Genomic DNA, 25,954 nt, shown 5'->3' on the forward strand with positions numbered 1-25,954 from the left:
TACGTTCAGTTTCCTGTTGTTACCTGATGAACTCTTGTATTTACATATTTCAGGTCGTTCACGGTGTATAAAAACCAAATCTCCCATTTAGGGACAATAAAGTTCAAAGTAAAAAAACCGGAGACAGATAAGTTCACAGAGGGTTAAATCCTCACTCTTTAAAACACATACTGAAATCTGCAGTTGAAGATATACCTGTTTTTTCATAGACATATTTGTGTTCAGTGGACCGGAGACATTTGCAGCCTGTCAGACAAAAGTGCTCCTTCCAATCAGACAGACACCTTTTTTTTTTTCATACACGTCTTCAGAATGGGCAGACTGACTAACCATCAGACTAATGGAAAGACCTATTTCACCTTATAATGCAGGCAGCATTAGCCAGGTCTCGACACACAATGGGATTTTCTACCAGTAGACAGAAAACGAAACTCAGGAACAAGCATAAAAATGGAAAACATCTCTTAATGGAAAAATCTCTCATTTTAAAGAGATTGATTCATGACAAACATTTACAAGAAAAAAACTTTTATATGCCATATTTACATTGTGGCCATTTTCTTCTGCTCTCATGCACAGGGTGAAAGGCTTACATGTTGTCATGGTGATGTACTGCAGTGTTTACATCCATGTCATATCCACACATAAAATAAATGCTATAAGCGTATTCATTAATGAGGCAGCTGGTTTAGTGTTTTTTTCAGGCTGAGCGACATGTCTCACAGATGGACCAGGATGTAGGCTTATATGTTAGTTTGTTAGCTGGATGCAACACATAATGACACATAACATAATTAGCATTGCGTTAAGCAAGACTAGTTTTATCTAAGCCACAAGATCACTCCAAATCAAAACGTGGCAGCCTTACTAGCTTACTTAAAGGTAGAGTCAGTAACATTTAAAAAAGTGTATTAAAAAAACAAGTGTTTGCAAAAGTGCTTCTTACTGTACGGCCTCCATATATGTGTGGTGATGACTGTATCTGCAGAGATCCTGTCTGTTCTCCGCCTTGATTTTGATGTTTTGCTTGATTGAATGGGTGGGTGGGCTTGAGTTTGGGAACATATCAAATTCTCTGACTGGACGCCATGCAGACTGGCAAACATGGCTGCCACGGGCGTAGCGTCAAATAGGAGGAAAATATAATCAAATAAAGCTAATACCAAAAGTGAGTGTGAACCCTGAGTTGGCTTTCACCCACTTCTGGGCCCTTAGCGAGTGACTTGGGATGTAGAGCGACTAAGAGTTGGCCTGTTTCTGTTGAACAAGCAGGTGCAAAAAAACACGGGTGGTTAGCTTGTTTCAAGCTAGCTAAAATACGTTTCCAATGCAGTAAATGTCAAATGCATAGAAGCAGGATTCTGCATGTTGTTGCTTGGCAGTGGGTTTGTGTTTTGGCTGGCCCGATTTGAATGTTGCGTTTACAAGCAACATACAAAGCTACTGACTCTACCTTTTACATACTTAACAAACACCACATGCACTAATACTTCACAGCATATATTTGTTGTATGCTAACATTAGCTGTGGTCTGTTGAATGCTAAGATTGTATTAAATATTATTTGCACAAAATATTGGCTGATATCCATCCAGGTTTGGCTATCCACTAACATTTCAAAGCTTTATTCAAGCCTCCAAAATCATGGCGGTTTCCCTCTTTACCAATGATGTCGAGATACAGAAAACAAACAAAAAGGGCACCAATATAACAACAAAGACAGATCAGGAGAATTCTCAGTAGAAATAATTACACACTAACGTAAAGTGGGCTGTGTCGGTCTTGAGAGACTGTTATAAATTATTCCACATTTTGGAGCCAAAAAAGCAAACAGCAGATTTTACAAGTTCAGAGTAAACCTGAGGGACTTGAAGCCACATACGGTCAGTAGAGTGAATGTGGTACGATGTGACTATATCGATGTGACAAATCAGCTTTAAAAGTCTGTCTCCCGAGGGTTTTATGTTGGCATTCAGTCACTTACCAGCAAATAGTAAGCCTACTGTTTGCTAGGAATATGAGACCTTACTTTTGTATCCTTAGATTATGAAATATTATTGCTAGCCTTCATCCACCATCATCTACCTTGTGTAACTGAATGAGAAACTTTCTCTTTTTGTTGAGTCGAATCTGAAGGAATCAGGTATTTTATTTAAATCAAGACAGTACAGTACAAGTGAGAGGTAAATGTTAGATTGTGATAAATATGTGTTAGCATTTGAGACAGTATAAACAAGACACAACAGAAACAATGTATTTTGAGGGTGTGTTTGTGTGTGTGTGTTTTGTATGAACATGTGTCTTTATTTGTTGGGGGCAGACTGATGAGTAAGAATGAGAAACGTTCTAATGGCCTGTAGTGCATGGTGTTGTTGGTGTTCAACCAAATCCTAGCCTAAAATAACAGCTAGCTAATAATTAGGGGTTCACTTATTGCATTGTAGGCCTTTAACACTATCAAACAGTATTTCCAGCATCGAGCCATCTCTGAGCTAATGTTTACCAAGGATTGGATTGTAGTAAGAAAGCCTTTGTGTTTCCCATCCTCAGCCTGACATCGGAGGAAAAGAGTTCAATATGAATGTGTTTATTGCAACAAGTGTTGGACGATATTCATCGCTGCCATCATTAGACATTTTTATGAGCATGCATCATGAGTATAATTCCTGACCTGGTGGCAAGAACCTGGTGTTGTGTGTGACAGTAATTCAGTTTAATAATCAAACAATATGCATCATGGGCATGAGGGATAGTCCCACAGATAATTACAATAGAGCCAACATTACAGGGAAGTATGCAAGCTACTTCATTAGCATTCTATTAGGCTTACGCTGTCAAATGGGTTAGAATCATAGAGCACAGGGCATCGCTGCAAAGGTCAGTCTCAATAGCATCCACTCACACTCTCTGGTGCTGCAAACACAACAACGCAGCTGGGGAGTAGTGAGAGCAGCGTGTTGAGGCGGGGAGGAAGGTGATTCAAGCTGACAGGGGGGACATCATACACACGGTACCCTGGGACAAGAGCTCACAGTGGGGGGGGGGGGGGGGGGAGCTCATGAAGCTTCCTGGGGGCCGCTGGGACAGTGGGAAAGCCTTTATCTGAGCCAGGGAATCAAAGAGGATGAATACAGCAGAGTAAACTAGACCAGAGGGTAGTTATCAGCAGGGTAGGGGAACATTGTTTACACTTGCACTGTCTCTCACACAGTGGGCCGAGGCTGGTGTCAACACTTGCGGAGCCAGTTTTTAGATGAAGTCTGGTTAAGTCCAGAAGAAGGTCAAGGGAAAGTCAGTACATGTAAACTGAAACTGGTTCAGGAGCACCACTTGCATTAAAATGTGCACAATAAAGAGCACAGAAACTGTCCCTGCGAATAATGGAACTCCAATGACTGAGTCATTGTTTTCACATGAACAAAATAACCACACTTAAATGAATGTATTATTCAAATCTGTTGTATTTTCAGTTCACAGAAATTTTGCTACAGGGGCTTCCCCATGAGATATTTTGCAGATATTTTATCAATTGACGGGATGGATGAAAAACGTTTTTTCACTTTTCAACTTGTCAAAAACAGCAATTTGATCAAAATTCAAAATAAGACCATAGCTACCCTGCTGAGTCAAGCTGGCAAAAATAATGTGCAAAATCCAGGAAGACTTCAAAATGAAAAGATACCAACCTATGGTTAGAATTTCAAAATTCATATTGTTGAGAAAAATGTTATAAAAGAGATGAAAAAAGAGGTTTTTAAATTCAATGTGACTTTTCCTGGATAAATAAAGGTTAAATAAGTAAACTCTGCCTCTTGGTTAAAAGTTCAGTGTTTTTGTCTCTCAATTACCCAAGAGTCTTTGGCAAAGTTAGCTTGTGGTAGAGGTCTCTGGTCAAGACCTTCATCTCAAGATGACTTTGCACTCTCTAGTTTGAGGTTAACTGGCTTTTGAACTATTGGATCATAACTGTTCTGGTTCCCAAAAATCCTTTCAACAAATCTCAAACTTTAAGATATGGTTTTATTTTGGTTGACCATTTCCAATAGTTTGAAATGTCAATCTGAATCTTTTTGGCACAGGATCCAAAGGGAACAATGTTTCCAAGGTATATCTTGTTTTTCAATATGAAGTAGTTGAACGTCACTGTACCTAATCCTCCTGATCAGCTGTCTTCATACGACCAAACTCTATATAAAATGTACCCTGTCACAAAGCATCTTGTCCACAAGAGCTGAGCTGGGTTTGAACGTACATAGTTCTGGTGAAGTGCTAAATCAAAATACAGTTATTTGCCTTAAGGGGGCTGATTGATGTAATACTCTTTAAAACACTCACTGGTGTTTTCAATGACATGGGCTGACTCGATTTCCAGTCAAATGGACTTTGGTGTGGAGTAATGCCAAGGAGGTACTCAATGCAAAACAAGTTTTACCCCCAAATAAATTCCCTTGAACTTTCTAATATGCCAAATTGAATAATATTCATGATACGGTGCATTTCATGCCAGCCATGCAATTTAAACTTTGTATACTTTGTTTACAGCATGTTTGCTAGAGATAGGTAAGTAGTGTGGATCTCATACAGTGATTTACTTCCTGTGTGTTTATCCTTATTGCAGAAGCTGTTTGTCTTTTTTTGCAAACTAAAGTTGTTATTTACAGCTTGGATTTACTCCCCCTCCCCCTGTCTCACCCCTTGGCTAGGTTCCTCAAATTTATGGCGCTCTGATGATGGTTTGATAAAAACAGAAGGTAAATCATTGTGGCGTTTGGATGCACTGTATAAGGTGAACACTTCTTGCAGCTAATAGTACTGTAACTTAATTAAATATTAAGGGATAATTCTGTGCAGAGGGGATTCGGAAATAGTTTGAAGTTGCTGTGTGTTTTATTTCATGTTTTCTTCCTGCATTCACTTTTATTTGCTTTTTTTTCCTGTCTCGGTATGGGGTACTTCAAGTTTCCTGAAGTGCTGATGTATTGGATTTTCAACATCCCCAACAGGTCTGATCTTGAATAATTCAAGTCAGGTCCTCAGTTTGTGCTGAGAGGGTAGACGTACTATGAATACACACAAAAGTTTTAGATCTCTCCATTTTTCCTCTACAAAGTGGATAACAGGTGGCCTGGAGAATATTGTTTGGTGTCGTGGTGATATCAAGCATTCTACTCCATTTCAATGAATAATGTACGCATGGCGGGGCTTAACTGTGTACATGAAGTTCTTACCAAAAAGATGGATTTATGCTGCTGCCACTAGTACATCTGAAAAAGTCCTGTAGTTTCAAAAAAAAGACAATTTTGACAAGTATTTTGTTGATTGGAAAGCAGACACAAAACATGATATAAGCAGAGGTGCGTTCAGGCTTTTTTTAAATCTGGGTTCCCCATTATGCTTGGAGGGTGGGGGGCATAAAGAACATGTGCAAAAACATGTGTATGTTTGTACAAATCTTATTTACCATTTCTGCCTATACTCTCTATTACTTTTCACATTTGGGAGAATAAAACTGATTGATTTTTTTTAAATCAACAGTGTAGACGTTTAAGTCATCAGTGCTTGGAGATGTAGCGGCTTGAAAACAAAAAGGATATTCAAGCATTCAACTTTCATTTTTGCCATTTGCTACATGAAAGTATGTGGCATTATTTTAACGAAGACAACATCTTTGTTAAGAAATAAAATATACCCCAAACACATCTACACAATAATACATAACCACTATACAACATTAGGTTATCAGGTCCCTGTTGAAGGAAGCCATCACATTTAAATATTACAACCATGAAATAAAATGATAGAATCTGGGGAAAAACAACAACTACACACTGTCTTTATAAAGGCCGAAATATAAGAAACTGGGGAGTATTATGGATTTTTAACAGTCAGAGTGAGCAACAGTCAAAAGGGCAGACGATAAGGGCATCCATCTATCTCCAAAAGTCGAAAGTTCAAAGTATCAACAAAGAAATTGAGTTAGATTATGTTACCACTAAAGCTTCCACCATCCTGCCTGTAGTCCAATGAGTTGGTTTGAAAAGTCCCGTGTCTGGACAGGCGTACCGCTAATCACACTTTAGAAATGTGGGACGACCCCCAGTGTGGCCAATCAAATTTAATTAAGACCATTACCACCCCAGGCTCCCCCTCCGGACATGTTCCTGGATTTGACATGAGAAAGATGTTGGTAAGGAATCTGTATGTAGAGGCTACTGAACTCTTTTCAAAATGTGATGAGGCTTGAGGAAACTCATTTTTCATGGACTAACTAATTACATTTCACATGGATTGGTATGAAATGAAAGCGTTTTGATCTCAGTTACCTGAAATTGGGTTTCACACAGCTTGATTCACCACCAGACAAGATACCCGAGGCATTACAAATGTTTCCTTAAAGTACAATTTATAGAGATATTGAGTTTCTTCATCTCAATTATTTTTCCTTTTACTACAGATAACCTTCAGAGAGTTGCTCATTGTGTCAAGCATTCTTTGAGATTGATTCATTATGAATTACCCTGGGTTGCTCATGGGACCCGAGGTTTAAAGGCTATAAAACCCCCATTGATTTAACAAACACTAAAGCTCCATAGTAATCACATTATTCCCCACTTTCAGCAGTAGTCTAAATTCAGAAACATCCATTTAAGTGAGAAATGTGGTTTCCTTTTTCAGGTTAAGAGAGGGAGAATAATTTGGTTAGCAGTGCCAGATTTGTGAAGATGAAACACAATTAGGTGGTACGCTATTACGCTATCTGGGTTCTTGGAGCGTTTGCATGAAACATCAAGTTGGTAAGTGTATGTGAATGAACAAACCACCAATCATTCCCTATCAAGGGTACTTGTAGGCTTCCTCAGGAGGAGCCCAGTGACACATGTAACTACTGCTTAGTAGCTCAACTAATTGGAAAATCTTGGTTTGGTAAAATGTTTACTCATAACTCATTTTTTGTCTATAGATGTGTTTTAAATGGGTAAAGAAACTTCAATAGACTTTCCAAGTAGAGGTAATGTTTATCATTCAACAAGGATAGTTTAACTGCCAATAGCCATGGTTGTCCATTGTACCACCTAATACAAGTGATTGTGAAAGCTAGCTGAAGATAATTTATCGAAATGAAAAACGTGGCAGGCCTACTCCAAGCTTAGCGATATGACTTTTGTGTTTGTGAAATCTTCTGAAATGATAAAAGAAAACGTCTCAAGCAATGCTAGCTTATCTGCTCTAAATCAGTTTAGCGCTAAGCTAATGTCAGCGTGTTAACATGCTCACAATGAAAACAAGATTACGTGTTTAAATTAATGCAATGTCCAAAATTAGCTTGCTCATAATGTTGTGTCAATATGCAGATTTTCAAGTTATCTTAAGTTCAGTATTAGATTACAAAATGTGTACATTTCCTAAATGATGGCCCTTCATGAAAAATCAGGGGAACAAAGGAATCCAGATTCATCTCGACGCACATTGGACCAAATTGTTGATGTGAAGCGTTTGAGTCGGGACTGACATCTTAGGCCAACCTTCCATGCCTCTATTTGTGACTTTATTAGCAATGAAAGCTTTAATTACTCCACAACTTTGCCAATAAATCTAATTAAAAAACAACAACATGACAGCTGGTGTCAATGCAAGGCTAAACTTAAGTTAATTTCAAATACTGGAGAAGAAACAGCCAGAGAAACATTTCCCTACCCATTGACAAGTTGTTAATGGACAAAGAGGCAGTTCCTGTTATAAGAAGAAATGAAGGTCTTCATTTTATTTCAATGCATTTGTTGTTTACACAGTAAGTCCTGTTCCTGACAGCAGACTGTTTTCATGGAAATGTTAGAAGGAAATATATAATTTAGTTATCTGACATTCTCACCTTAACCTGATTAGTCTCTGTAATTTGCTTTTACGTTTGTGTGTGTGTGTGTGTGTGTGTGTGTGTGTGTGCCTGCACATTAAAATGTGTTCAAATTGCAGTAACTTGAAGCTTTCTACCTCCTGTGCTCCTCCTTTGACACACATGAACAAACACTCTTCATCCAGCCCACCCCCCCCATTCCCTCCCAGACATTTCCCATCCAGCGGATGAAGGGATCCTAATATGCTAAAACCAGGGATGCATTGGCCACCTCTCACTGTAATTAAATTCCATCATAATGAATCATAGCCCCTAATCCTAAAACAGGCTATATTTCCACAGGGAGGAGAAATGACCTACATGTACTGGAAAAAGCTCTTAGTATAGCCTTTCTGCTACAGCTTTCTTACTTGGCATCTCTTCTGAAAGCATGACAAACACACACTCACTTTGAGCTGTGTTGAAAGTAAAAGACCAGTGCTGTGTGCTTGTTACCATATCAGAACTGTTCATTATATATCACACAGGCTGTGGTTAACTAAATCGGGTTGGAGCATCAAAAAATCTTTTGCAAGTCATGTTATGGTTTGCACTTATTTCTTAATAATATGGTTCAGATTTTCTTCAGTTTTTTTTCCGACTCTTTTGGGGCTTTGGTTCCAGCTCATATTATGTGCCTTGAATATCAATGTGATGTGGAACCTCTCATTTCTCTGTGCAGAAAAATCTGTGCATAGTAACGCGAGGCAATTAGGGTATTGTATGAGCCAGTCATCAGACTAATGTTGGTGATTCACAATGTTGCCGCTGCACCTTTGCTCTTGGACGTGTATTTCATCATTTGCAGCCCATGTTGGTTGCAGCCCAAGACGCTGTCACCCATTTGTTGTGTTAAAAAAAAACAAAAAAAAACACTTGGCAGTAGGAGGGCACGGAGATAGTGTGTACTTTGTTTTTCTAATGTGAATGGATACAGATAGAAGAAGAAATAGTGTGCTGTGGTTGCAGTGCAAGGAGTGTGTTAATTAAGATTTCTATTTTTGTTTCATGCATGTGAGTCTGCATGTTGAATTCATTAATCTTTTATATTTATTTACCCAAACTCACTAATTGCATTATAGAATGTGAAATTTCTGCTTTTAATTCAACCTTTTATTTCTGCCTAATGGGCCCCCATTACCAATAATCTGGTCCTGAAAAACACAATTTCATCTGGTAAATTGGATGGTGTTTTTTAAATATTATATTCTCTCCTCCACTCCTCATCAGCCTTTGAAATTATGAGACTGAGTCTCCACCTGCTGTCCCAGTATAACCTATCGACGCCTTAACAACAAACCTTTGTATTTACACTTTAAAGGAATCTTTTCTTATCTTTGTTGTGCACTGTGATTGTACATTCTGCAAGTCTTTCATGCATTTGGTGAAAACACAGCAGGACAGACTTAAACTTTGGACTATTGATGGCCCTAAATGCAAAGTTAAAGATTCCCTAATCATCCAAATGGAATCATAAATGTCTTTGCCAAATTTTATGATAATCCAAGTTGTTAAGACATCTCACAGAAACCTTAAACGTCGACCCCATGGCAGCACTGGAGGCAAGCAAGGGAATCATCAAATATGATGTACAATATCAAAACTATGTATGAGTGAATTCAAATCTATGCCAATTAATCCACAATTTGATGATATGAAATAACAGCCTGGACATTCTTACCAACTTTGCTGTGATGTACCACAACTAAAGCATTTCATCATGAAAGCCCACCAGAAGAAAGGTGGTTGTATGCCTTCATTGAAAGGATTCTTGAGCGATTAAAGACCAAATTTTCTTGTAAGGAATCAGAATGAAAGTGGTGACCGTCGCTAGTTTACTCTTCTTCTGAGCTACAGATGTGGCTGTAAATCATAACAGCCCTCATTACTGACTCGAACATGACTGATTTTATACTTTAGGAGCCCAAGGCTTATTCATAAAAACATCACCACAATACATATATTGGAAAGTAAAAAAAAAAAGAAAAAAAAAAGAAAACTTGGCTGAATCCATTCTGTTCGTTTTCATCGCCTCTCTTCAGAGCTTTCATTCAGTCTCAGGGACATCAGGGCTAAGTGCAACTTAAGGAGGTGCCAAAAATGTTAAGTAGGAATTATTTATTTCTAATAGTGGACTGTGCTGATGCCCCTGAAACCAAGGACATCTTCTGTGTGCTAGATCCAAGTCTATGATTTGAATTTTTAAGCTTGTAGTTCTTGTAACTAGAAAACTTGCTTGTGATTCTTTGTCTTCTTTTCTTTTCTTTGGTGTTCCTTTCAGTCTATTGAATTAATGCAATACCATTAAAATTTAACTTTTTCACACACACAAAAAGAGCTCTGTGAAAGTAGCTGCTTTGATAACAAATTCAGATCCCCCTGTCCTGTGTTCAACTTTACTTCCAGTCAATAGAGCTTTTGCTTTCAGCCTATGATTGGTTGGGGCCGTTAAACAAACCAAACAGAAGATGCAAGGCACGTTATTTTCACACCAAATTCCTCTCCATTTTGGCCCATGTTTTCCCGGTCAGTCGATCTCATTTTCTACACAAGCCTGAACACAGTTAAATGCAGTCGCTCCAGAGAAGTTTGAGGGATTTCTGTGAAGATATCCGCTTCTTGGATCCGGGCCCGTTTCATTTTCCATGGAGGAGATGAGTTCATAGTCTGACAGTGTTAAATTATGCTGAAGGGCTAAGGCTATGCAAAGACTATGGGATGATTCAGAGATGGATTGGGCTGTGATCTAAAGTTGTTATTGAATTTGGCTCCTGATATCCTTCACAAGGAAGAATGGAGTCAGGAGGATGATTTGTTCTTTTTGCTGGTGCGGGACTAAATATATTCACCACTGGAGGGATTGTGTGCACATCAAAAGTCTTCCGTCCCAAAGGTCCTCTCATGTTGAGGTTTAATAAGGTATTTTATTGTTTGAAGTAGTCCTGCTTGTTTGAGTTGTTTATAATCCCTTTGGATGCTGCTGGAGAGGAGATGGCGTTCTCCTCGTGTTTTTCCCTTCCTCTCTCTGGCACTGGGTTTTGGGTACAGTGTCTAATCCAGGTGGGACTTTTTTATTCTTCCCCCCAAAGAACCAGACGAAGGCTTAACTCACAGGGCTCAGGATTCGTGTAATTTACTTCAATGTGAGTGGTGGGTGATAGATGCAACTCTTTGTTTTGGTCTGTAGAAGCTACACAGAGACTGGAGGCTTAATGGGGAGAAGAGAAAATGTAAATCACTCCATTACAGGACTTTAGATTTATGATTTCCAGGTTTTTTTCACGTGGAGAAGATCCTCATGGTAGTGTTTATTCAAAACACTGAATTTAGGAAGAGCTCAGTTTCATGTTGTTTGAGTCCCATCAGAGAACTTGCAACGTTATGAGCTCCAGAAAAACAACCAACCAGTTATTTAAAAAGCTGTTTCACTGTTTTGCTTAGTTTTTAATAAATGAAATAATCAGCTACTTGTGGTTCCTTTTTGAGGTATTACACATTTGGAGATGAAACAGAATGACATGTTGTAAAGGAGCCATTGGACGGAGTTGAACCCGGGCCGCCCGCTTGGAGGACGATAACCCGGCAACACAAATGCAATAGTCTCTGCAGCTCTTAGCTCTCTGTAACATGTGTAAAGGTTAATAATTATGTTTCATACAATATTGAAAAAAGGATGGTTATTCATTTTCAGTTCAGGGTTAAGTGTCTTGCAAGGACACATCAGACATGTGGCTGCAGGAGCAAGGGATCGAACTGAGCCACAGCCGCATCATTGGTGGCAATTACAATTATTGCAATAGTTCATGTAAGAGCTCATTTAAGTTTGCATGTACTTTAAAACGGTAGTCGGAAGACTCTACTCAGTCCATGCACGTCTACGTCTGTATTTAAAGCATACAGAGGAGCAGCTGCAGTAATAACATGACAGAACACTGGGGCGAGTCTCATGCGGCCAGCTGACATATAAAAACACCCAGAGTTTGATTCCACTTAAAGTCCAGCAGGGCCACACGTCAGACTTTTCAAATAAGCTCGGGAAATGTCGGACCTGACAGCGCTGCTCGGCTTTAAAAGCTTCAACACAGTCGCTCATTTAAGTGTCTTATATGTGCACAAATCTATAGCTGCATTCATCATGCATTGGCCCAAGTTGAATACTATTTTGATGATGGACTAAACATTGAAGCCATCTTTATGAGAGAAAAAAACATTTTTCAGCCTCTCAAGATGAAGAGTTGCCCTCTTTTATGTGTTTCTTGTAAGACTGATATCTCGAGACCGTGGACACTAGAGCTGTGATTGATTTTTTTCAATATAATTTTTTTTATAATATGAAGTTTTTCAGGAGATTTCTGCAAGCGTCTACGAACTCAAACAGACGTAATGGATGAAATGCCGTTTGAAAAGTGACTTCATCGGTATCGACTCTTCGCTGAAACTCAAAGGTCAACAGCTGCAGCACTGAAATCTCTTTCTTGCAGAAACTCTAAATTCACGTTCTTTAAACTGTTCCACGTTCAGCCTGGCATGACGATATTTACATGTGTCCTGCAGCAGTTATTTAAGAGTCTAACATTGACACGCGCTGATATATTGTCGCGTAGACTTGCATCCGCCCCTGTCAACTGCAGCCATAGGCTTTCATTATAATTAACCGTGAGGTGTGTCACAGCTGGGTAAAGGCTCCGTGTGGTCCTTTGCATCACTTTTATTTTCCCATGGATGATTACATGACATCCCATCAATTAAAGCACATCATACAAAGCTGTCTGTCTGAGCGGTGACATACTGACTTTGAGCATATGGCCGCAGCGAGCAGAGATAGCTTCTACAAACACGTGGTGTAAAAGTAAAAGCTTCTGCCGTCTCTGTTCTTGTGAATTTTTATTACCCTTCTTCTGAGCTCTCCGGACGTGCTGATTTTTATTGCATGGAAATGAGATTCTTCACCTCCCACACTAGGTTAAAAGTTTGTGAATTTAATCACAACTGTCATCGGCTTGAAATCTATCTACTAGCTTCACAGATATTAACACTGACATGATGTAATGCAAAAAACAGCACCTTGGGGAATCTTTATAAAAAAAAATTAATTTACCGTTCCTCCTCTTTTTGTGAAGGTCGAGAAATTAACTGTCACAACAACTTTGTTGGCAGAGATGAAATCAAGACCCAGTGTGGAGCCAAAAGACACTCGCACTACCGCCACCTACACGCTACAAACCCACTGCAGCTTCAGGTGTGGAGCGTGTGCAGCAGGAGACATGTAGATCCTTGAGTCAGGAGAGAATCTGAACAGTCATTCTCAACACATGAATAATGGACGATAACCATGGTGATGTTTATGTTTGACCTCTTATCGACTCAACGAAAGCAAACACACTAATCTGAATCTGGCGTGTGCACATATAGAAGGTTTTCCTGCATGTCAATGTGTCGGGCATTGTGCTGCAAACGTGCTGCTCATTTCAGCCGATTCTCCTGCATCATTTCAAGCTGAATTAGAAAACATGAAAGTCTATTAAAGACACTTTTCGTCTCGCTGCTAAAGTAAAACAGTAGAGCCCACCCACTCTGAATTCACTGCTCGGGAAGTCAGAAAGCTCTTTACAGCATTTTACCAACATTTTAAGTTGCAATTTGTTGTTTCACATAAGTGAAACACAAAGTTCATGTTCCCCCCTGGATGTAGAGAAATAATTCTGATCTCCTGACTCTTCTGTCAGATTGTAGTTTTTTTTTTTTAATTATACCATTACTGTTTGATTTTTACTTATGCTAATAAGCAATTTCGCTCGTAAGAGTCATGCACTGTGAAGATGTATCAGTGAAAAACAATAAGATGAGTGAATTGTAAATGAAAGTGGGGTTAAAGCATGTTCATGTTACAATTGTAGTTTTCTGTTGTTTTCATGTTGTGTACATCTTTAAGGTTAGCTTGATAATTAGACAATAACATTTTCAACAAAGACCACAGCCAGACCAAATGAGGGAGTCTGAAAAAAAAAAAAAAACGAGAATGAATTATCTCAAGAAAGAAAAAGACAAACTTGTAAGCATCTGACAGAATTCATTTCTATTCATAAAACGTCAGGTCAGACAAATTCAGAGTTAGTTCAGTGTGCTTCACGAGGGAGCTCGACCAACGCCATTGAGAAGCTAAAACACTGAGCTGGGGCTCAGTTGGCAGAGTCGGTCGTCTCTTAACTGGAAGGTCGGAGGTTCGATCCCCAGCTCCTGCAGCAGCATGTCTGATGTGTCCTTGGGCAAGACACTTACCCAAGTTTCTCCCGCTGCTTCATCAGCGGCGTATAAATGTGCATGAATGTAATCGGTGACTTCTGAGGATCTCTTTTCACAGCAGCCTCTGCCGTCGGTGTGTCGGTGTGACCTGTGGTGTGAAAGTCGTCAGAAGACTTAGAAAACAACTCAACAAGCTCAAGTCTGTTTACCGCTTTAACAATGTTAATATGACAATACAACAAAAGACAAAGCGAAAAAAAAAATACAAGTTAATACACACAAGAAACACTGAAAAGTAAATGATATTAAAACAATGTTAAAAAGATTAAACAAATTTAATAGAAGCTATTAAAGGCCGAAGGGTTAGCCTCGAGCCACTGAAGGTGTTTTTAAAACCATTTATTATTCTTCATAAAACTCCACGTTTATGAAATTATCAAACATACTTCTGGGGCGGTTTTAGACATTTCTCTGATCTTAGTAACTTTAAGCTTAATACAAAGTCCACCATAAAGTGTCCTGCTATAAACTGTTTCATAACCAATATTCACATGGAGAAAAACAATAGGTGCATTGGTGGATTATATTTGTGTAAAGGAGACATCTTAACCAATCACAGTGAAAAACAGCTTTCACAAAGGACCAGGTGTTTTAATGGAAATGTGATTCTTGAATTTATTTTTAGAAGTGTATTTCACGTTTACAGGCCCTGCTTTCATGAATGTCTTCACTTTAAAGACGAACGTGTTCTAGTAAGAAGAGAGGGAATGTTTAATTAATCCTGTTTCAGATAGCTGTAGAGTATGAGTGGGCACATGTTGCCAAGTCATGCAGGTCTGGATTGATGACTCATGAATTCCCTTTGGTTGCCCAAACTTTTGCTGACTCTTCTCCTCGTGGCCTCAGGGTCTTTTTTTCCTCAGACGCTGGCAGACACAGCAGCGATGTCGCGCTCACTCCGGTGCTGTCTGGGCTTCTTTAGACAGCAGCATGGCGACACGAACAACACGTTGGTTTCCCACAAGCAGAATCAAAGTTGACTTGTTCTTGACAGCCAGATTCCCAAACGTCATGTGAGCAGTAGATGGAACACAGTAACCCATAATCCCACATTTACTCACAAAGGAAGCATAGCTTACATGCGTACAGCTCCAAAGCTCCCGTTCCTCTGTAATGCTCCGGGGTCTCTTTAAACTGGAGAACAAGGTCAAAATGTGTGAATCACTCAAACTGTATCGCAGGCTGCATGAGGTGATGCGAGTCCGTTCAAAGAAGTTGCCAGATCAGTTTTAACTGATGTACAATCAGTCGAGTTGTCTGTGTTGTGGATGTTTTAAAAGCAGGCTAAAAAAGACGGAACACATTTTCATGTTATTGACTTAAAGATATATGCTATATATATATATATATATATATATATATATATATATATATATATATATATATATATATATATATATATGTATATTTATATATATATATATTTATATAGATATACACAGTAAATGTGTGTTCAAAATTTCAAAGCATCCCATCCAATAACTTTTGAGCGTTTAGTTTGGGAGAAAGCAAATACATATACATGTATTATATAAACACGTCCTTCCATTATTCCTAGTATTGTATTTTATTCAGTTTCAGTCCTAACATGCTCCCTCAGTTCACTGTGAATTTGCTGCCATACTGATTTGCACATGTCAAAGTAAACACGGGCCTCAGTGTTTGACAGCTGAGGCTTTCAGCTGATGTGACTGATATATTGCTCTATTAATATGCCAGTTTCCATCTTATTGGCTGAGAAGATGGAGAAACTTCACAGGCTCATCAGTAAACCTCTTCACGCTTTAGCTATGACTTTTACTAAAGGCCACTTTCAATAAATGTCAGGCTGCAAACATTGGTAAACAGTTTTAGCTCTGATCAAATTCCAGAGGGCTGATATACACGGTGAGGCTTCGATGTCTGTAGGATTACAAGGGTTCCACTTCGGAAATGGCACATTAAACAAATGGATCATTTCCCACTGGTGACGAGAGTGTTTATTCCCTCCACTGCCGAGGCCTGGCCTTTTACTTCCCAGCGTCGAGCCCCCACCCCCGTCGCATGCGAAGACTGGTTTCACTTCACTGAAAAAGTGCAGCTCTGCAAGGAAAGCTGAACACTTAAGAACCACTGATCAAATATTCTTCAAAAGAAAAGATCTGTAGGAGTGAAGATCCATAGGATTTTAAATATTAAGATTAGATGAGAGTGGTTGGTGTTTGATGTGTACCTGTGATCCAGCACTCAGATTAGTTGTTCATTTTCCTTTGGATCAAAAGAAGTGCTAACAGCACTCGCATAAAGAAAACGAAAACGATGAATTGTTCAGAGTGATGCCTTGGCAAGTGAATATACAGTGATTTACTGTACAATGACAACATCTATACAGCAGTTATATATAGAAGTCCAAATCAGTGATGCCTGTATACTCTGCAGGTAATATTGGAAATTATCATGTATACAGAGAGCTGGCGTGTTCAATTTCAAATCAATTAAATGCCTGAAGAAAACACGACTGTACAAAGACGTAAGGAGAATTATGTTAAATATGATTATGTTTCTGCACATAAACAAACATTTGATAATTTCTTTGATAAGAAGCCCTGTGAGCATTCAAACAAAGGGAAATGTTTTTTTTTTGTTTTTGTTTTTTAAATTTAGTCAATGAGTTCAAACTTAAAAATTTTGGGGTTGTTTTTTTTTATCATCAGCGTTCGACATTTGGAGGTTACAGTGTGTGGTTTCACTTAGGAGGTACATGTTTGGACTGTCAGTGTAAGTGTGATTAAAAGCAACAGTGTGATGAAGCCTGGAGCCTTTTTGGAAATGCTGTTATAGAGGTTTTAAAGCAACGATTGAAAGGTTGTGTTATTTAGGATGGGAAAACATTTCTTAATTTGCTGGTTTTGTGTTGCCTACAACAGTGATTCCCAAAGTAGAGGTCACGAGACACTGTTGGGGGGGGGGGGAGTCGCAATTAAAAATGTAAGAAAGGTTAAAAACTGTGTATAGTCTCTGTACATGGAGCACTCAAACCAACCACTCAGCCACTGGTGCCCCACATTGTATCTTTTTCTATTGTTTCATATCGTGTAGTATAGTTTGGTATCCTTCACATAAAATATTTTGATCAACATTTTTTGATTTTCGTTTCATTTATTGAGGATGTTCATTGCATCCTCTTCTTTATGCTATTTGTAGCCTTCAAAAATGGGCAAATGAGTAGTAAATCGGCTTTTAGTCTTGTAGTTCAACTTTGCAAACAAAATGATTGCTTTCATTAGTCTGAAGGACAGATTTTGAATAGGAATATATTTTTTTAAGCCTCTTCATTTTTCAATTCTGAGACAGAGTGGAAACTAGAAATAGAGAGAGATGACTAATATAGTATCCAATGCAGAGCCACTTCTTTACAACTTTGTGGCCAATGTCCCAAACCCAACAGGATGCCGACTAAAGAGACATTTTTTGTCTGTTAAAAGTCATAAAATCTGAGGTGGCATCAGTCTCCAGTTCTTGAAATTGTGTGATTTATGGAAAGTGATAAAGTGGTTATAGTTCCACTGATTCACATCTCCAATATTTGGATTGTTTGTTGTCCTTGTCGGTCATCTTCATCCATGTATTGTTGGTGACAAGCGCCCTGGAAGAGATTATTGATGTCACTGTCATCAGGAGGCCACCTCAGAGTGCTCCGAGCAATGAGTACTCTTCACTGAACAGGTTTTTAATCAAAATAATGTGTGTCAAACACCGTTGAAAAACCCCGTCTGCCGTGGAGAGCTCGAGACTGTGAAAAACAAGAGTAAACAAACATCAGGCAATTATGCCTCCCAGAGCATTCAGAAATGATATGAATGACAGGAGAGCGTTGTTTTATCAAAATCCCCAAAGGAAACAAAAGAAAGAGTGGTGGTAGTGAAGAAAATGTATGTGATTATTGTATTTATCTGCCCTTATTTTTAATGAATACTGTGCAGTGTTCAGTGTTCTCTTTCAGGACAGAAACATTTCACTACTTTTGGCACACAAGGCGGTGTGTGTTTTTGTTTGATTTTTCACAGTTCTGTTAAACTGCAGAGATAAACCTGCTGGAGACCAGTTGCCTGTGTTGTCAATTCCTAGATCTCAGTATTTGTTGATGATAATCGTGGCACCATGGGGCACATAAGGATGGGAAACCAGTGACTTTCTAGATCCCTGATCGTTCCCTTGTGTTTACATGAACAATTGTCCAGAACAATGAGAGACAAATTGGTGGTTGAAGCTAAATGCTAAGGTGCTCCTAATGACACACCTTACATGTTAATATCTATCCATCCATCCATCCATCCATCCATCCATCCATCCACGTTTCTGATCATTAATTACTTATTTGGAAGAAAGAAAACACTACATTGATTAAGTGTTGTCCCAAAATACGTTACCAGGAAGACAAATTCACACATATCTGATAACTCTTGGAGCACAAAGCAACCGCACAAGTGATCTCGTTGACCCTCCATGATTATCAGTCAATTGATGGAGCGCCTGAAATGACCCACATATTGACCAGCAGAAACCAGGTTGTCGCTTGGTGTCTGGATATCCTAATAATAAAGAGGCTTGGTAAGTTGCAGTGGTTATATTCTCATGTTCGCACAAAAAAAGTAGTGAAATTCCACTTTATGGTACAGTAGAACTATTTCCTCATTTTAGCCTCCAGCTAGAACAAACTGCCAGAGCCTTTTTCTCGTGACAGCCAATGGGGAGTGGCTGCGAGACAGATGGAAAGCAGCCACTTTGGAAAAGCCTGTCATTTGAGTTGGCAGAATGGAGCACTTTATAAAGTTGTAGAACATTTTAACTTTACAGACGCGACCACACAAAGTGGACTTTTTGTGAGCTGACGAATGATAGGAAAGAGGCTTTACCTTGCACAGCTGGCACGATATAATGGATCTAGAAATGGCTATTGAGTCTGCGACCACTGGATACCTTTTGACTCACTTTATTTCCCACCATCTGCAAAACATGTGACAGAACATGTGCTCGATAGAGAACCAGGACCAAATGAGACACTCACAGTTTTCCCTGCTCTTAAGAACTGAATGCTTCACACACAATGCACCATTGGCACTATGAAGGAGCAATGCCATCTTGACCTGGATGAACATTTGTGATCTTGGATTTGATTTCTGCCTTTCTTGCTGAAATTTGATCAGATTGCATCAACCTTTAGTATCGTAAGCTTCAGCTGAATAGGAAGCGAAAAAAAAGGGCCATTCAGAGTGATTCACAAAGGAGGGTAGAAGGATGAGCCGTGTCTATAGCAGACATGTAATAATTAAACGTAGGCTTTTGTTGCAGGCAGGAACAGAAAGAGACACATGCTAGAGAGATCTTGCTAAAGGTCTCCTCTAGTCAGTTAAAAAAGAAAGTCGAGAACTGGTTACCGCCACACTTCGAGATTATTGTATGCCAGGACGCTCAGACATTTCTTCAGGGACGCTCTTCATTTCTTTCTTGAACCACTTCAGAAAAATCCCAGTCCCTGTTACTTGAGTTCGAGTCTAAGAAATACCCCATGACCTAACCGAACATCGTGGACCCGTTAGTTAAGTCACATTATAGGCGTACGTTACCGTTAGCTATAGCTGCTAATAACATGAACGTCATTAACGACACATGTAACTTTTGCATCTTACTTTTCTGAGTGCATCCTGGACATTTCTGTTAAAGTACATATAAAACAATTTGCACTGCTCTTTCTTGTATTTTCTGTAAAATACTTGGTGGCGCCTCTTTCGACATCCTGAGAGGAACTGCTGCCGCATAAGTCAACGCAATTTTGGTGAGTCCTTTCTCGAAACTGAACCAATTATCGCCTTATACAATAAAAGCCTTTATAAATACACAAGTCTGACTCCTCAATCTCCTGCATCTCAATGCAGTAAATGCTCCACACCAGGACTAATTTGAAGTCATCAGTGCTCCAGTCCAAGAACGAGTCACAAATCCTAAAAATCCTGGCTGGAGGCTTAGCTCTGGACCTGAGTTTTACAAAACCGCTGACATCATCCATTGGTTTTTGATCAATCATTTTAAAGCCTTATGTTTGGCACCGTGGTTGCTGCCCTCTTGTTTTTATTTAACTATAATTGACAATATGTGGGCAACAAGGTGGAATAAGCATTGCTCATCTTTTTCTTGGCTGTCGGGTTGCGATGGCTGTGATTTGTCAGTCACAGCTTGAATTGCTCTAAATCATTCCCTGCTATATTGGCCCGCTCTAAACGGGACTCTGATTTGCAAAACAGACTTAATAACATTTAAAGGAGATTTCAAACTATTGATGGAGACCAGAAACTGAGATATTATACAAACGTTCCTCACATCACACATTAGTTCATTGCATTTCTACCTCCTTTCTTATTTTTGGTCTGATGACTATGATATAATTATTTTTCTCTATTGCACCACATGCCTGAGAGCAGCCACTATATAATCCATATGAACCTGTCACAAACGTTATATTTAAATCCTGAATGGCTGAAATGAATTCTGCTTATTACCTTCATTTTAAAATTCAATTTGAATACAAATGAAAGCTGCTAGTATGGGCACCACTTAAATGTATTATTCTGCTACATCTGAAGGCAGATCAATTAAGCCAACATTATACGTCCGTACTCAGCTTTACAATTGATATAAGAAGGAGAGCATTTCTATCCGATGTGTCAGACTAATAATCACATTTCTCTGCAACCATCCTCACCAGTGCTTTTACAGAAGAGTCGGGCTGTATTGAATTCAGTGTGTTGTTACTGTGAATGATTCAGGGTTGGATCTGGGGACCTGAGGTTCAGAACAGTATGTCAGGTGATATTTATAGCCCACTCAAGCCATCAATAAGGGGCTTTATGTTCCGTACGTGTTTCTTTGCAGAAAAACCAACCCTTTCAGTTACTTTTCTGAATAGATTTGTCGTTGTGTGAATATTATCCCTGTAGCAAATGTCACTCAAAGAAAATTACCCTTTGCATTTAAAATCAAACTGTTATTCACTTCACCATTAGCCTTGGTTCTTATATATCAACTCTTATGTTAACCGTTATTGATCTGTTTTACAACTGCTGTTGGTCTTTATTTTGCCTTAAATTTTTCTAAAAATGTTGATAGTGACTTTTTTTTTCTTTTTCAAACTCAAGGTGTACATGTATTATTAAGTCAAGTCCTCTGTTTTTGGTCATTTCAACCACATATAAAGTACACACTGAGCGTTTGTTCCTCTGGGACCGTGATGCTAAGTCTGACAGTTGAGTATTACAAATTTAAGAATATGAGATCAAATGCAATGACAAGCAGGTGGTTTTAAACAGCTAAAGGTGTTTTAAAAAACTGAATGAAAAATCAGTGAAACCAGAAACAACAATTTAAAGTGATGAGAAATAGTAACTAAAACAGACAAAGTGACTTTTAAAGGGGCAGAGGTGGCTTTTAACCACAGACCAGCATCAACTCATCTGCACTGATGAAGTGCAGCTAGTAGCCACACAGCATACATGTATTATACATAGTGTAAAAAATAAAGGGCAAATAAGTAGTAAATAACTGTGAAGCTCATTCTTTGTGCTTCGTGAATAATCAAAGTCATTTAATGCAGCGGCAACTTTAAATACATCTTCAAACAGCTCAGGTTATAGTGAAAGAAAAAGTTTCTAATTGCAGAAGTTGTGTGTGGCATGTAGGGGGGGAGGGGGAGGGGGGGGGCTGCATATCGGTATAAAGGCAATTAAATCAGTAGAGACTTAATTGAGAATTAACAATTATTTATTTAACAATTTAGGAAATAAATGTTCAAAGTCTTTAGGGATTAGACTCCACCATGAAGACTTCATGTACTCGGAGGTAATGAGGCCGACAGCAGGATAGGATCTCCCCCCCCCCCATGGAGTCTAGACCCCGGTGGTGATTGAAGAACGCAGGATGTGATGAGGAGCTGGTTTTTAAGGCAGGATCTGAACTCTGCTGAGCTGATATTATGATTGCAACGACATAAAAAAAATTTTTTACATCTTCACCTTCAAACAGCTCAAGTTATATTGAAAAATAAAAAAGACCAACTTCCATTTAACAAAAAAAAAGGGACACTGTCGACATTTTTCACCTGCAGCCTAATGGACTCGATCTTACAGAGCTGCATGCAACAACAGTTTCTTTCTATGTACTCCACTTGATATGGAAATGCAGTTTCCTGCACTCTCTCTATTTAGATTGTTACATCAATCGATTGTCAGCTCTCCTGTACTCACTCGCACACAAAAAAAACCCCACACAGTCGTCACACGATAGCATCTAAAGAGCCTTTTTTTGTGTGACAAAAGCACTTTGATTCGCTCACCCATAATACTTTGAAAGGGTTGCCTACTCCCATCTTCCATTTATTCCCATCTCTGTGGGCACCTGAACGCCACACACACACACACAAACACAAAATAAAAAAATAAATGAGAAAATGAAAGCTTGTCCTGATTGCGAGCGTGATTACTTTCATTGATGTGGATGACAAATCCGCATTGTGGCGAGGTTGGCAAACCAGAAGAGGCAGCGGGGGCAGCGCACTGAAAGGCCTGGAATCACTACTGCAGGTCTTTCATTAACGTGTGTGTGTGTGTGTTAAGGGCCAATCATAACACAGACACCTTGGGCTTTAGTAAACTACAGACCCTTTGTCACATTTCAAATGTCATATTGGGAAGAGAGAGGAGCTTTATTTGATTCACACAGCATCTCTGGTGTCAGCTGTGTATTTATCCACCTGTGTATTCACGACGTGCTGAACTGATTCAAGAGTGTGTGGCTCGAGCTGAACCTCATTCATTGACGTTATATATACACATTTTAGCTTAAAGTTTCACTATGTAGATTCTGGAGATAGAATTTGAACATTTGGGAAGTGAAACAATTCTGTTATATTTTTTAACTAAACACACAAACTTTATCCGAAGGAGAAAATGAGTTCCTTGAACGCAGTTTGGAGCGAAAAGGCGACCAGGAGAGTTACACTTTCTCTGCCACCATAACTTCTCGTGCACCGTTTTCCTCTGAGGACAGTTTGTGTAGAGTTATGAACATATATCACATAATATGTACACTTCCCCTAACTTTTACAGTTCTCTCCCAAAACTCCCATCGTGCACTTTTTTAGTACCCTTCTGTTGGGGAGCCAAGCGTACCGATTTGACCCTAAATATTGGAGCTAACACGCTGCAGGATGTTGATCATGACGGTCAAAAGAATCTTCACTTCCTTGATGTTATTTTAAATGTATTGTAAGAGACATTTGTATATATTTTCCCAATAATGGGTAAAATAATTTGTATATGTTTTTGGAATGAATCTTGGGCGAGCCTAGAGCTCTCGAAAATGAAATATTGGGAATAAACATGAAGATAATAGATGAGTTAATCCCTTTTGAAAATGATACGTCGTTCCAGCCTTAAACAGGAGATTAGTGCAATTAAACATGACACATCTAATTAGTGCTTTCATGTGTGTTTAATGTTAGCTCCTGTTTTGTCAATATTCAGTAATCAATACATCTTACAATATGAGTTGACGTCCCGTTGCATAAAAAGCCCAGTGCATGAATTTGTGTAACAATCCTATAAACGGGTGTAAAGATTTATTCTTGCCGTCGAGAACCTGACTCATACTTTCCTTTTCAAATCCAGCGTTGTTTTTCGCCTCCCTCACACGGAAACAAAGACGCTATCTGAGGTTTGACTCAGTCGGCAGGTGCAGATAGGAGCTGCTGCTGCTGCCTGATGGAGACAAAGTGTACAAATGGCAGCCGGGATTGTGAAAATCATTCCTGACTTTGATTGAATGCTGATTCCTTTATGTGAACAGTCTCTATGTTGTAGAGAGATAGAGCAGTGAACCCTGCCTTACCCCGCTGAAACCTGCCTCTCTGCATTTTCACGTTTCTCCTCCACATAAAAAACATCTCTGTGCGCTCGCGTTCCAACCTGCCGACGAGCCATCAGTCGTCTCTTAGTGTTGGTTTAACAGCGTATTAAACTGCAGCTTTCACTCTCTTTATATCAGATTACTTGAATTCTTGCTTATTTACCCTCGTTCTCTAAATCACAAAAAAAGTGTTGCTTTGTGTTCTGTGAAGGAACAACTCAACTTTTATTTTATTTGCTGCCACAGCCAGAGTAAGTGTTTCCAGTCCTTAATCTTTAACTGACAGTCAAGCTGCTTTCATTTGTTACACCTGCACAGCAACAATGACAAGTCACGGAGTTGAGATGCTTTCAAGGTTTCGACTTCAACATAAACTTGATTAAAGGTGCAGTCTGTAAAATCTGCTGCTAGAAGAACAGAACAATAAGGAAAAATACAGTCGAGGGTGGCGGGTTATCATGGGAGTGATTCTCTCTGCTGAACCCTGTTCACACACACACACACACACACACACACACACACAACACATACTCACACTCATCGCAGTTTGTTCACGCAAAAAGGAGGAACATCTCCTCACCAGCATCATAAGTCTGTCTGCTTGAGGATGCTCTCGTTTTGAAAGTAAAGAAATTCAAATCGACTCATTTACAACAAATGAGTCAGAAGAGAGTACAGCTGCTAAAACGCACACACATCGTTTTGATGCAGGGAAGAGCGCACGTTTCGAGGAAAGTGTCTCCGTTTCAGTAAATCTCCTCAGTTGACTCACAAACTGCAAACTGCTGTCTGTGCATGTTTCTGAATCTGCCTCATCTCGATGACTCCTTTTTCATCTTTCAGTTTCATCTTTTACATCTCTAATCTTAACACTGAAACACGTCATGTGATCCGGGATTTTTTTTTTTTCCTCTTCAAGCACACACGCACACTGTATATAACGTGTGATTGACTGCACTTGTGAATAACGCTTTAATATTTTAAAAGTGTTTCAATCAGGAAACCCACACGTCCTGCTTAAAGCTTTGTGTAAAAAATAAACATTGAATACATTAAAAAAAAAAACATTGTATGCAATTTGTAAATGAAAAGAACATTTTGGAATAAAACCTGAAATAACAATCAATTGGTGAGTGATTACCACTCCAGATCCCCTTTTTAAGATTTTGTTTGAACTTGTCTTTAGGTCCTAACACGAATGAATAACTCATGACATATTGCTAATGAGGTGGAGACACTTGATGTTAGCAAACATGATATTAAGGAGGATGACATGGTTGATGGTCTGAAAGAGCTGCGTTAGGAAGCTACTTGTGCGAGGTGCAGGGTGCCTCGGGCTAATGTTCACGAGCGACCACCAGCTGTTAGCTAGCAGCAGTTGTGTATGCTACATTTGCAGATATATTAGCACATGCTAGAAAACACACAATCTCGGTCACAATACAATCAGGCACTGCTACTTGGGAGGCAGAAGCAGTAATCAAACAATACGAAGCAATATTCAAAGTAAAAGTCGAGAAGGAAGACATGATTTATTGAATCTAATGTCAATGAGGACAAGCTTATGTGTGCAGATCCCATGTATATGCATTCCCCTGTCATAGCTGACAGCCTCTCCATGGTGATTTCTACTTCTGCACCTCCCTTATTAAATAAAAGAGGGGCAGCTCTCTCCCTCTCTCTCTCTCTCACCCTCTCTCTCTCTCTCTCTCTGAGCACCATGGCTACTCACCAGAACACAGCCCAGGGAATGGATGAAAAGCCAAGCGTGTCAGTGACAGCTGCACTGAAGACCCTGTCTGCATTTTTATCTCTTCTTTTTCTT

General features: G+C 39.2%; 1 protein-coding gene across 1 annotated transcript in view; it reads left to right on the top strand.

Moving 5' to 3' along the window:
• Window positions 1-25,954, top strand: part of LOC306834983 (cadherin-7-like) — a 97,285-nt gene that overhangs the window by 5,461 nt on the left and 65,870 nt on the right. The gene's annotated exons all lie outside the window — the stretch shown is intronic.

This window comes from Symphodus melops (assembly GCF_947650265.1).
Source record: "Symphodus melops genome assembly, chromosome: 14".
NCBI lineage: Eukaryota > Metazoa > Chordata > Actinopteri > Labriformes > Labridae > Symphodus > Symphodus melops.